The sequence below is a fragment of the Anastrepha ludens genome, chromosome X (assembly GCF_028408465.1).
Source record: "Anastrepha ludens isolate Willacy chromosome X, idAnaLude1.1, whole genome shotgun sequence".
In the NCBI taxonomy this organism is placed as follows: Eukaryota; Metazoa; Arthropoda; class Insecta; order Diptera; family Tephritidae; genus Anastrepha; species Anastrepha ludens.
The window spans coordinates 45,752,818-45,767,018 of record NC_071503.1 but is presented as its reverse complement, the minus strand read 5'-3'; positions in this window follow the sequence as shown (position 1 = coordinate 45,767,018).

Genomic DNA, 14,201 nt, shown 5'->3' with positions numbered 1-14,201 from the left:
GATCAAAAGCGTCGTGCGGTGTTACATACATCCGAAAAACAGTGTCCAGGTTATGCAGGTGTATCTCCCGTTAAGTGTCCATTATGCCAGGAGCAACATAAACTGCAAGATTGCCGTCGTTTTTTAAATGCTGCAGTGTCTAATAGATGGGAGTTCGCGAAGAAACATCGCGCTTGTTTTTCATGCTTGAACGTGTGCCATAACACGCGTAGCTGTCGCCGTAAAAAGCTTTGTTTAGAAGAAGGATGCCAGCGTAGACACCAGTTTATTGCACGAGGCAAATGCTATTACGCCGACCTTAAGTTCATTAAAGGAAGAACAAGGTGCCGTACGAGGAAACGTGTTGAGCTGCGCAAACGTTAGCAGCACTAAACCCAAGCTGCTCTTTCGTGTGCTGCCGGTAACCTTGTATGGCGATAATAAGCGCATCGATACGTACGCCCTATTGGATGAAGGTTCTTCAATTACGATGTTAGACAGTGATTTGGCCAAGGAGTTAGGAATACGCGGTCGTCGACATTCGTTAGATATACAATGGTTTGGAGGAAGAGCAGCCCAAGAGTCGACTGAGGTTTTCAATATTGAAATTAGCGGTGTTGGTAAAAATAAGCGCTACCTACTGCGCGACGTGTATGCCGTAGCTAATCTAGGTTTGCCCATGCAGAGTTTACGTTATGATGATTTAAAGAGCAGTGACAAATCAATTTCGTCTCTGCCTCTCCAGCCATATTTTGATGCTGTGCCTCAACTTTTAATTGGAATCGATCATGCACACTTAGGCTTGCCGACTGACATAAAAGGGGTTAGTGAGCAAGGTCCGTACGCTTGCAACACTAAACTAGGGTGGGTAGTTTTTGGTCCAACCAGTCGTGCGTCGTTAGCAACCCGCTCTTGTCTTTTTTTACGTACCCAAGAAAAGGAAGAGGAAGAGGAAGAAGACATGCGTCAACTTGTGTTCGACTATTTCAATATTGAAAGTCTTGGCGTTAGATCTTCGCCACCTGTCGAAAGCAATGATGACGTCAGAGCTGAGATGTTACTTGAAGGCACAACTAAACGAGTGGGAGGTCGATTTCAAACAGGGCTATTATGGAAGGACGACAGCATACAACTGCCCGATAATTATACGGCTGCTCTACATAGGCTTGAAGGGATTGAGAGAAATATGAGACGCGACGAAACGTTCGCAACCGCGTACAAAGAGATCATCGATGGGTACCTAAGTAAAGGCTATGCTCGAAAGCTTACGCCCAAGAAATCGAGTATGACTTCATCCAGGAAATGGTACCTCCCACACTTCGGTGTCGTCAACCCAAATAAACTTCAAAAATTATGCTTTGTTTTTGACGCAGCGTCTCGATTTGAAGGGGTATCTCTGAACTCCAAGTTATTGAAGGGACCACAGCTCTACATATCACTACCTTCGATTTTATTTAATTTTAGAACACATGCAGTTGCAGTTTGCGGAGATATTAAAGAGATGTTCCACCAGGTAGCTATACAGCCAGTAGACAGGTGTGCACAGCGTTTCCTTTGGCGTAATGGCGAAAATACTAAGCCACCTGAAGAGTACGAGATGCGAGTGATGATTTTCGCCGCGTGCTCTCCTTGCTCGGCGCAATATGTCATGAGGCTGAACGCAAAGGAGCACCACGAAAGTCATCCTCGTGCAATTAAAGCTATTTTTGATCATCATTATATTGATGATTTTGTAGACAGTTTTGATGCAATTGAAGAGGCCGTAGATATCTCATAGCAGGTTCGTGACATTCACAGCGATGGTGGATTCGAGTTACGTGGATTCGTATCGAACTCAGAGAAGGTAGTTAAAGAATTAAGTGGTAGTACGGCAACGAAACAAATCGCAGTCGGTGAGAGCACAGAGAAGGTTCTTGGGTTATATTGGGAGTCAGCAACTGATAATTTTAAATTCAATCTGAAGTTCCATCGCATTGAACAAACAGTAATCACAGGCGAAAGGAGTCCCACAAAAAGGGAACTTCTTAGTATTATTATGTCAATGTTCGATCCGTTGGGATTTTTAAGTCACTTTACTGTTGCAGCCAAATCTCTTATGCGTGAAGTATGGCGTCGTGATGTCCGTTGGGATGAGCCCATCCCAAATGATGTGAATACAATATGGGAAAGGTGGCGCCAGCTATGCACAAAGTAGCGGGATTTCGTGTGCCGTGATTCTACTTCCCACATGGTGCGCCTTCGGATTTGGAGCTGCATGTGTTCGTTGACGCTAGCGAAGAGGCCTTCGCTGCTGTCGCCTACTGGAGGTCAAGAAAGTCGACTGGTGAAGTTGATGCGCTCCACTGAAGGTCGTAACCATTCCACGCCTGGAATTGCAAGCAGCCGTCCTGGGTGTACGTTTACGGAAATTGATATTGGAAAATCACCAAATACGCCCGGAAAGATGCTTCTTATGGAGCGTTCCAGAACTATCTTGAAGTGGATTGGAAGCGAACATCGACGCTACAAACCGTAAGTGACGCACCGCGTTGCAGAGATTTCAGATGGGAGTGAAGTTCGCGAATGGCGATGGGTGCCAACGAAAGACAATGCAGCCGATGATGCGACACGAAGCCATGGGAGTGTTGATTTCTCACTAAAATCTCGCTGGCTACAGGGACCGAATTTTCTGAGACGCGATGAAGAGACGTGGCCTGCTGAAGAAAACATCAGCAAGATCTTTGTGGAAGCAGATGAAGAGCTCCCTTCTAAATTTTCTTTAATTGCCAACAACTATATTTTTATAGATTACAATCGTTTCTCAAATTTACTTAGATTAAAAAGAGCAGTAGCGTGGGTGCTTCAATTCATAAACCGCTGCCGTAAACGGGAGCTAAAATATTGGGCCTATTTCGGTTACTATCGGGCGGCGAACTGAAAAGCGTTGGGTCGCGTTGTTTACGTGCCTCACCGTGCGCGCAATCCACCTAGAAATCGCCCACGACTTATCAACGGATTCCTGTATAATAGTTATGCGCAACTTCATGAATCGGAGAGGGGTTCCAACACGTCTACGATCTGACAATGGGAAAAACTTCATCGGGGCCAACGAAGAAGCGAAACGTTTTCCTGATGTTTTTGACACTGAGCGAATACAAAATGAATTGTCAACCAAGGGAGTTGAATGGTTCTTCAACTGCCCCGCCAATCCATCTGAAGGAGGAATTCGGGAAAGAATGGTGCAGAGCGTTAAAAGGGTTCTTCGACATTCATTAAAAGAAAGAGCGCCACGTGAGCATGTCTTACAAAGCTTTCTGATAGAAGCGGAAAACATAGTAAACTCACGTCCATTGACGCATCTGCCCATCTCTCTCGACGAAGACGAACCATTAACGCCTAACCACTTCCTGATTGGCGTGGGTAATATCCCTAAGACTCCAACGGCCAACTCTCCTGGTGAAAAGATACCTTTATTACGCAAGCAATGGCTCATTTCACGAAGCCTAAGAGATGCATTTTGGAAGCGATGTGTACTGGAGTATCTACCAACGCTAACCCGAAGAGTTAAGTGGTGTGAACGAACCGCGCCTCTTATAGAAGGTGATGTAGTATTTATTTGCGATCCGAATGTGCCAAGGATTGAGTGGCGACGTGGTATTGTTGAGCGTGTGTATACTGGCGCAGATGGTGTGGCTCGGCGTGCGGACGTGCGTACGGTTGGCGGACTTCTGCAACGAGCGGTATCTAAATTGGCTGTCCTGGATCTGGAAAGTGGTGAAGCTGATCGTTCCACGGGGGTGGGGGTGTTGACATATGATATTTAAAGTTTGTAATTATTGGAATGAATACTATTTAGTACAACTCTGCTTGTGAACCAAAGTTTATGGTTATACCCCTGACATTTAAAGCATCTCAAGATTTCTACGCCATCAAATACCTTACAGCGCTCCCATCCAATATTAACTTTTTCGCACTTTTGAACATTGGGGAAAGTCTTGGGATCAATTTCCAAAATAGCGTTGTAAAGAAGTCTGCTCTCCTTTCTAACTTCATATATTTTTACTAATTTGATTTCACTATTTTCTAGAACTTTATTTTGCTTTTTTAGTTTCTCTACTAATGACTTTTCATCCCATTAGTGATACCATAAATCTTGGTCTTATTGACTTCGGTATTTGAATATCGTAGCTTTCACCAATGTTTTCTTCAATCGTTTTTTTAATTTTTTCCCTTTCGTTTGCTTTTTCAGCTCCAATCACTATAACTCCGTTTCTTCTGGATTCAATATTTTGAGATTTTTAAGTTTCCCGGATCAACTTTTGCAATCAAGTCTAATTTTGTTTTTTCACTTTTTAGCTTCGATTTCGGTTTAATCACTAATGGTGCATCTTTTTTAAAGTCTGGCACCACTGTTTTGAGAGCAATGTTGTTTTTTAACACTGCTGCATACGGTACTTGGCCGTTATCATTTGCTATGTTTGCCTTTTTCGATTCTTTGATTTTGTTGTATATCTTCGAATTTTCCTCTCTGATTTTCTGCAGTTCCTTGCATATTTTGCCACTTTGTTCGTTGAAGCTTGCAGCTATTTCGCGAATTTTATGCATTTCACGCACACCTCGCTCGCATACTTCTTGCGCTTTTTGCATTCCACTTATTCTTTCACTGAACTTTTTCTCGATGACTTCCAGTAAGCTTTTGATTTCTTTTTCATGAGTTTTAAGTGCACTTTCGTATTCAAACTTGTAATCAAGTAATCGTGAACCGTTCTTCTCGACTACACTCTGATCCTCCTTAATTGCAAAGTCAACGTTGCTAATATAAACCACACATTCATCACAAATGTAGCGAATTTTGGGAAATTGATCTAACTTTCCTAATGTATATTGATCTATTCCCGAGCATTTCGATTGAGAATGATACGTTTTGCCACATACACCCGCACACCTTATTCCCGTCTCTCCACGGATTTGCAGTTTGCGCCTTTTGCAATCCATGGATTGCGTATATTGTTATGATGCAGTTAATATTTAAAACTTTCTTTTGCACTTTTTTATTTTAACTCTTTCTTATGGAAAATATGTTTTACGTGGGAGAGAAAGAGGCAGAAAACTTCAAAAATCCACTTTACCACTGATATAGAGTCACTGTTTCAATACGGACATCAATTGGGTCCAGATTTGAATTTTTGAAAACACTTTTTTGCAGAGCGGTCCGAAGCACGTCCGTTACGCTTGACATACAAAAAATAAATTCCAGTGCGGGGACAAACCAGTAGCTCTTGGTTCCCCGCACAGTCTGCGCCGTGTGTCAGACCAGGGTCCCTCGGAACCTGACAACAGACCAGTGCCATTCTTGCAATGGCTGGTGCCACTTTCGGAGGTGCTCTGGCCTGCGCACCACCCGTGAGTGGACACGCGACTGCGTTGGCCCCTAGTGCAGAGCTCTGCCCCCGCAACCGCCCTCTGTGGCGCGGCTGTCCGTCAACGTATGTCCACAATAACTCTTGCGGAACGCACAGTAGGACCAACGCAGACAACGATTGATGCTTTAAAACACGAAATCGAAGTTGCCATTCATGAAATTGGAGCCCAAACAATCGAAAATGTGCTTAAAAATTGGGTTGATCGAATGGCCTACTGTAAAGCCAGTCGTGGCAGTCATTTGAACGATATTATTTTTCATTCATAAATGACAATGTTCAATAAGCCGATTCAAAAAGCAAATTTGACATGGCCCACCCTATAGTATTTTAGTTTATTTAATCTAATTGATTTGTTAACATCTCGTCTGCAAGCCTTAAAGGTGTTATAGGTTTCCGAGGTTCTGAAACTCTTCCATTTGCGATACGCTTTGTTGCGTTTGTAAATCAGGTGTTTAATATGGTTGTTGAACCATGGCCGGTTTTTATCATTTACTGGTTTGTGTGCAAGTGGTACAAAGCGATCAAAGAGCGAGCTAATGTTTTCTTCAATGAAGCTAATTTGCTCATTACTAGATATTAAGTTACGGATACATTCCCAGTCAATTTCCTCCACAGCCCCTTCAAGAAGCTTATAATCTATGCGTAGAAAATCTCGGTACGAATAGTATTTTGTGTCATAAGTCAATTGGAAGTCAAATGTCATGAAAATTAAATCGTGCTTAGAAAAACCTGGCACGGAAAGCTGGTCAAATAGGAGAATTTTAGCGGTATCGTTAACAAAACATATATCTAGCAAAGAGCTACTAGTTTGCGTGAAATGTGTAGGCATAGAGCCGTTAGGGGCAACGAACCCAAGCTCCGCATGGCAAACGCGAACTCATTTTCACATAGCAGGTCGCTGTTAAAATCTCCTGCTACAACGATATTATTATAATTGTTGACAAATGTTATTTTAAGTTTGTAATTATTGGAATTAATACTATTTAGTACAACTCTGCTTGTGAACCAAAGTTGCGCACTCATTCTTCTTCGTATTCCTTTTATTTCTATTTTTCATTTGCATTTGTAAGAATAACGTTCAGTCAAGGAAGAAAGGGTGCAAAACTGCGGTAAGATTTCATATTAATAAAATATAGAATGTACAACATTGACTTTATTTTCAGAATAACCCATTCATTGCCATATGCGTTAAAAGCAAACCCTTTCAACTCAGCGCCGAGTCGTAGCCGCGACATCTTTATTCGCAGTTTTAATTATTTGAGATTAACTGCGTATTTTTCCCTGCCGTAAAAGAGTGAAAGTTTGGGGCCATTTAAATGAATGATCCGGAGGAAACCATAGGAAAACGCCGCAGTCCTCGGCTCAACAAATTAGAACCAGAGTCAGGTGAAGTTCAGCCTAATTCCACCGCCATCATAAACGACGCCGCCTCCGCCGCCACCACGCATACCAACGCCACAACTGCTGGCAGCACGTATACAGACGTCACAAATACCGCCCTTTCATCAGAATCCGTAAGTTTAAGATTGGAAATGCAGAATCAAATCGCCACTCTTCAAAGACAGCTAGAAGAATCACAGATAAAATTAAGTGAACAAAACCGCCACTGCCAAAGGCTAGAGATTGCTTTGCGTAGCTCAGGTCATTTAGATAGTGCTACATCCACCGCCACGACAACAACAATACCCGTCGTTGCATCATCGTTAGCACCAGCTATAGGTGCTCCGTTATATGAATTCCCAAATTTTTCATGTACTTCATGTATGCAAAAATTGTCGGTTAACGCAACAACAAATAACATTACGCAATCGACCATAAACAGTTATGCACATTTCGCGACGTCGACTATCACGAGCAGCGCTGCCATGCTGCCTGGCCAGCAAGCCGCTGAAAACGGTGGTCGTTTTTTTTCGCTGCCATCGTTAACTGCGAGCGCCGTCTTTGCGCCAACGTATTCAATAAAGGGCCAAACACATGCTACACTAGGTAATTCTGGCGTGCCGTTTACATCGTCGTCGATAATTTCGCCCCCTGTTTTTAATAATTATAACAGTATTGTTCATGGTCCTATGCCAACAAATGACTTAAACAATTTTTCATTTTTAAACAATTCTGCAACAGTACCACGGAAGTTGCAAGATTTACCCGAATTTAGCGGCGAGCCAGAAGACTGGCCAATTTTTTATACAGCCTACATCCAATCGACTTCAATGTACAACTACACTAATCTGGAAAACAATCAGCGGTTGCAGAAAGCTGTTAAAGGAGAAGCGCGGGAAGTGATTAAATCGCGTTTAATTCATCCAAACAATGCCCGCGCTGCCATAGAGCAACTCCGTTTTCTTTTGGCCGACCCGAACAATTCATTCAGAGTCACCTACGTCAAGCGAGGGATTTGCCTAATATTTCGGAGAATGCATTGTCCAAACTGGTACCCTTTGCCACTAAAGTGAGAAACCTAGCAACATTCTTACAATCAGCGAATGGACAACAACACATCGTCAATTCTACGCTATTAGAGGAACTATTGAGCTAAGCTTCCTATGAGTAAGAAACTGGAGTGGGCCAGAGTCGCCGCCTCAATACAGCCGTATCCGACAATTGTACATTTTAGCGCTTGGGTATGTGAACTTGCTAATCTGATATGTACAGTGCAAGACATCGACAATAAAGATCAAAAGCGTCGTGCGGTGTTACATACATCCGAAAAACAGTGTCCAGGTTATGCAGGTGTATCTCCCGTTAAGTGTCCATTATGCCTGGAGCAACATAAACTGCAAGATTGCCGTCGTTTTTTAAATGCTGCAGTGTCTAATAGATGGGAGTTCGCGAAGAAACATCGCGCTTGTTTTTCATGCTTGAACGTGTGCCATAACACGCGTAGCTGTCGCCGTAAAAAGCTTTGTTTAGAAGAAGGATGCCAGCGTAGACACCAGTTTATTGCACGAGGCAAATGCTATTACGCCGACCTTAAGTTTATTAAAGGAAGAACAAGGTGCCGTACGAGGAAACGTGTTGAGCTGCGCAAACGTTAGCAGCACTAAACCCAAGCTGCTCTTTCGTGTGCTGCCGGTAACCTTGTATGGCGATAATAAGCGCATCGATACGTACGCCCTATTGGATGAAGGTTCTTCAATTACGATGTTAGACAGTGATTTGGCCAAGGAGTTAGGAATACGCGGTCGTCGACATTCGTTAGATATACAATGGTTTGGAGGAAGAGCAGCCCAAGAGTCGACTGAGGTTTTCAATATTGAAATTAGCGGTGTTGGTAAAAATAAGCGCTACCTACTGCGCGACGTGTATGCCGTAGCTAATCTAGGTTTGCCCATGCAGAGTTTACGTTATGATGATTTAAAGAGCAGTGACAAATCAATTTCGTCTCTGCCTCTCCAGCCATATTTTGATGCTGTGCCTCAACTTTTAATTGGAATCGATCATGCACACTTAGGCTTGCCGACTGACATAAAAGGGGTTAGTGAGCAAGGTCCGTACGCTTGCAACACTAAACTAGGGTGGGTAGTTTTTGGTCCAACCAGTCGTGCGTCGTTAGCAACCCGCTCTTGTCTTTTTTTACGTACCCAAGAAAAGGAAGAGGAAGAAGACATGCGTCAACTTGTGTTCGACTATTTCAATATTGAAAGTCTTGGCGTTAGATCTTCGCCACCTGTCGAAAGCAATGATGACGTCAGAGCTGAGATGTTACTTGAAGGCACAACTAAACGAGTGGGAGGTCGATTTCAAACAGGGCTATTATGGAAGGACGGCAGCATACAACTGCCCGATAATTATACGGCTGCTCTACATAGGCTTGAAGGGATTGAGAGAAAGATGAAACGCGACGAAACGTTCGCAATCGCGTACAAAGAGATCATCGATGGGTACCTAAGTAAAGGCTATGCTCGAAAGCTTACGCCCAAGAAATCGAGTATGACTTCATCCAGGAAATGGTACCTCCCACACTTCGGTGTCGTCAACCCAAATAAACTTCAAAAATTAAGCTTTGTTTTTGACGCAGCGTCTCGATTTGAAGGGGTATCTCTGAACTCCAAGTTATTGAAGGGACCACAGCTCTACATATCACTACCTTCGATTTTATTTAATTTTAGAACACATGCAGTTGCAGTTTGCGGAGATATTAAAGAGATGTTCCACCAGGTAGCTATACAGCCAGTAGACAGGTGTGCACAGCGTTTCCTTTGGCGTAATGGCGAAAATACTAAGCCACCTGAGGAGTACGAGATGCGAGTGATGATTTTCGCCGCGTGCTCTCCTTGCTCGGCGCAATATGTCATGAGGCTGAACGCCAAGGAGCACCACGAAAGTCATTCTCGTGCAATTAAAGCTATTTTTGATCATCATTATATTGATGATTTTGTAGACAGTTTTGATGCAATTGAAGAGGCCGTAGATATCTCATAGCAGGTTCGTGACATTCACAGCGATGGTGGATTCGAGTTACGTGGATTCGTATCGAACTCAGAGAAGGTAGTTAAAGAATTAAGTGGTAGTACGGCAACGAAACAAATCGCAGTCGGTGAGAGCACAGAGAAGGTTCTTGGGTTATATTGGGAGTCAGCAACTGATAATTTTAAATTCAATCTGAAGTTCCATCGCATTGAACAAACAGTAATCACAGGCGAAAGGAGTCCCACAAAAAGGGAACTTCTTAGTATTATTATGTCAATGTTCGATCCGTTGGGATTTTTAAGTCCCTTTACTGTTGCAGCCAAATCTCTTATGCGTGAAGTATGGCGTCGTGATGTCCGTTGGGATGAGCCCATCCCAAATGATGTGAATACAATATGGGAAAGGTGGCGCCAGCTATGCACAAAGTAGCGGGATTTCGTGTGCCGTGATTCTACTTCCCACATGGTGCGCCTTCGGATTTGGAGCTGCATGTGTTCGTTGACGCTAGCGAAGAGGCCTTCGCTGCTGTCGCCTACTGGAGGTCAAGAAAGTCGACTGGTGAAGTTGATGCGCTCCACTGAAGGCCGTAACCATTCCACGCCTGGAATTGCAAGCAGCCGTCCTGGGTGTACGTTTACGGAAATTGATATTGGAAAATCACCAAATACGCCCTGAAAGATGCCTCTTATGGAGCGTTCCAGAACTATCTTGAAGTGGATTGGAAGCGAACATCGACGCTACAAACCGTATGTGACGCACCGCGTTGCAGAGATTTCAGATGGGAGTGAAGTTCGCGAATGGCGATGGGTGCCAACGAAAGACAATGCAGCCGATGATGCGACACGAAGCCATGGGAGTGTTGATTTCTCACTAAAATCTCGCTGGCTACAGGGACCGAATTTTCTGAGACGCGATGAAGAGACGTGGCCTGCTGAAGAAAACATCAGCAAGATCTTTGTGGAAGCAGATGAAGAGCTCCCTTCTAAATTTTCTTTAATTGCCAACAACTATATTTTTATAGATTACAATCGTTTCTCAAATTTACTTAGATTAAAAAGAGCAGTAGCGTGGGTGCTTCAATTCATAAACCGCTGCCGTAAACGGGAGCTAAAATATTGGGCCTATTTCGGTTACTATCGGGCGGCGAACTGAAAAGCGTTGGGTCGCGTTGTTTACGTGCCTCACCGTGCGCGCAATCCACCTAGAAATCGCCCACGACTTATCAACGGATTCCTGTATAATAGTTATGCGCAACTTCATGAATCGGAGAGGGGTTCCAACACGTCCACGATCTGACAATGGGAAAAACTTCATCGGGGCCAACGAAGAAGCGAAACGTTTTCCTGATGTTTTTGGCACTGAGCGAATACAAAATGAATTGTCAACCAAGGGAGTTGAATGGTTCTTCAACTGCCCCGCCAATCCATCTGAAGGAGGAATTCGGGAAAGAATGGTGCAGAGCGTTAAAAGGGTTCTTCGACATTCATTAAAAGAAAGAGCGCCACGTGAGCATGTCTTACAAAGCTTTCTGATAGAAGCGGAAAACATAGTAAACTCACGTCCATTGACGCATCTGCCCATCTCTCCCGACGAAGACGAACCATTAACGCCTAACCACTTCCTGATTGGCGTGGGTAATATCCCTAAGACTCCAACTTCCAACTCTCCTGGTGAAAAGATACCTTTATTACGCAAGCAATGGCTTATTTCACGAAGCCTAAGAGATGCATTTTGGAAGCGATGTGTACTGGAGTATCTACCAACGCTAACCCGAAGAGTTAAGTGGTGTGAACGAACCGCGCCTCTTAAAGAAGATGATGTAGTATTTATTTGCGATCCGAATGTGCCAAGGATTGAGTGGCGACGTGGTATTGTTGAGCGTGTGTATACTGGCGCAGATGGTGTGGCTCGGCGTGCGGACGTGCGTACGGTTGGCGGACTTCTGCAACGAGCGGTATCTAAATTGGCAGTCCTGGATCTGGAAAGTGGTGAAGCTGATCGCTCCACGGGGGTGGGGGTGTTGACATATGATATTTAAAGTTTGTAATTATTGGAATGAATACTATTTAGTACAACTCTGCTTGTGAACCAAAGTTTATGGTTATACCCCTGACATTTAAAGCATCTCAAGATTTCTACGCCATCAAATACCTTACAGCGCTCCCATCCAATATTAACTTTTTCGCACTTTTGAACATTGGGGAAAGTCTTGGGATCAATTTCCAAAATAGCGTTGTAAAGAAGTCTGCTCTCCTTTCTAACTTCATATATTTTTACTAATTTGATTTCACTATTTTCTAGAACTTTATTTTGCTTTTTTAGTTTCTCTACTAATGACTTTTCATCCCATTAGTGATACCATAAATCTTGGTCTTATTGACTTCGGTATTTGAATATCGTAGCTTTCACCAATGTTTTCTTCAATCGTTTTTTTAATTTTTTCCCTTTCGTTTGCTTTTTCAGCTCCAATCACTATAACTCCGTTTCTTCTGGATTCAATATTTTGAGATTTTTAAGTTTCCCGGATCAACTTTTGCAATCAAGTCGAATTTTGTTTTTTCACTTTTTAGCTTCGATTTCGGTTTAATCACTAATGGTGCATCTTTTTTAAAGTCTGGCACCACTGTTTTGAGAGCAATGTTGTTTTTTAACACTGCTGCATACGGTATTTGGCCGTTATCATTTGCTATGTTTGCCTTTTTCGATTCTTTGATTTTGTTGTATATCTTCGAATTTTCCTCTCTGATTTTCGGCAGTTCCTTGCATATTTTGCCACTTTGTTCGTTGAAGCTTGCAGTTATTGTATTTCGCGAATTTTATGCATTTCACGCACACCTCGCTCGCATATTTCTTGCGCTTTTTGCATTCCACTTATTCTTTCACTGAACTTTTTCTCGATGACTTCCAGTAAGCTTTTGATTTCTTTTTCATGAGTTTTAAGTGCACTTTCGTATTCAAACTTGTAATCAAGTAATCGTGAACCGTTCTTCTCGACTACACTCTGATCCTCCTTAATTGCAAAGTCAACGTTGCTAATATAAACCACACATTCATCACAAATGTAGCGAATTTTGGGAAATTGATCTAACTTTCCTAATGTATATTGATCTATTCCCGAGCATTTCGATTGAGAATGATACGTTTTGCCACATACACCCGCACACCTTATTCCCGTCTCTCCACGGATTTGCAGTTTGCGCCTTTTGCAATCCATGGATTGCGTATATTGTTATGATGCAGTTAATATTTAAAACTTTCTTTTGCACTTTTTTATTTTAACTCTTTCTTATGGAAAATATGTTTTACGTGGGAGAGAAAGAGGCAGAAAACTTCAAAAATCCACTTTACCACTGATATAGAGTCACTGTTTCAATACGGACATCAATTGGGTCCAGATTTGAATTTTTGAAAACACTTTTTTGCAGAGCGGTCCGAAGCACGTCCGTTACGCTTGACATACAAAAAATAAATTCCAGTGCGGGGACAAACCAGTAGCTCTTGGTTCCCCGCACAGTCTGCGCCGTGTGTCAGACCAGGGTCCCTCGGAACCTGACAACAGACCAGTGCCATTCTTGCAATGGCTGGTGCCACTTTCGGAGGTGCTCTGGCCTGCGCACCACCCGTGAGTGGACACGCGACTGCGTTGGCCCCTAGTGCAGAGCTCTGCCCCCGCAACCGCCCTCTGTGGCGCGGCTGTCCGTCAACGTATGTCCACAATAACTCTTGCGGAACGCACAGTAGGACCAACGCAGACAACGATTGATGCTTTAAAACACGAAATCGAAGTTGCCATTCATGAAATTGGAGCCCAAACAATCGAAAATGTGCTTAAAAATTGGGTTGATCGAATGGCCTACTGTAAAGCCAGTCGTGGCAGTCATTTGAACGATATTATTTTTCATTCATAAATGACAATGTTCAATAAGCCGATTCAAAAAGCAAATTTGACATGGCCCACCCTATAGTATTTTAGTTTATTTAATCTAATTGATTTGTTAACATCTCGTTTGCAAGCCTTAAAGGTGTTATAGATTTCCGAGGTTCTGAAACTCTTCCATTTGCGATACGCTTTGTTGCGTTTGTAAATCAGGTGTTTAATATGGTTGTTGAACCATGGCCGGTTTTTATCATTTACTGGTTTGTGTGCAAGTGGTACAAAGCGATCAAAGAGCGAGCTAATGTTTTCTTCAATGAAGCTAATTTGCTCATTACTAGATATTAAGTTACGGATACATTCCCAGTCAATTTCCTCCACAGCCCCTTCAAGAAGCTTATAATCTATGCGTAGAAAATCTCGGTACGAATAGTATTTTGTGTCATAAGTCAATTGGAAGTCAAATGTCATGAAAATTAAATCGTGCTTAGAAAAACCTGGCACGGAAAGCTGGTCAAATAGGAGAATTTTAGCGG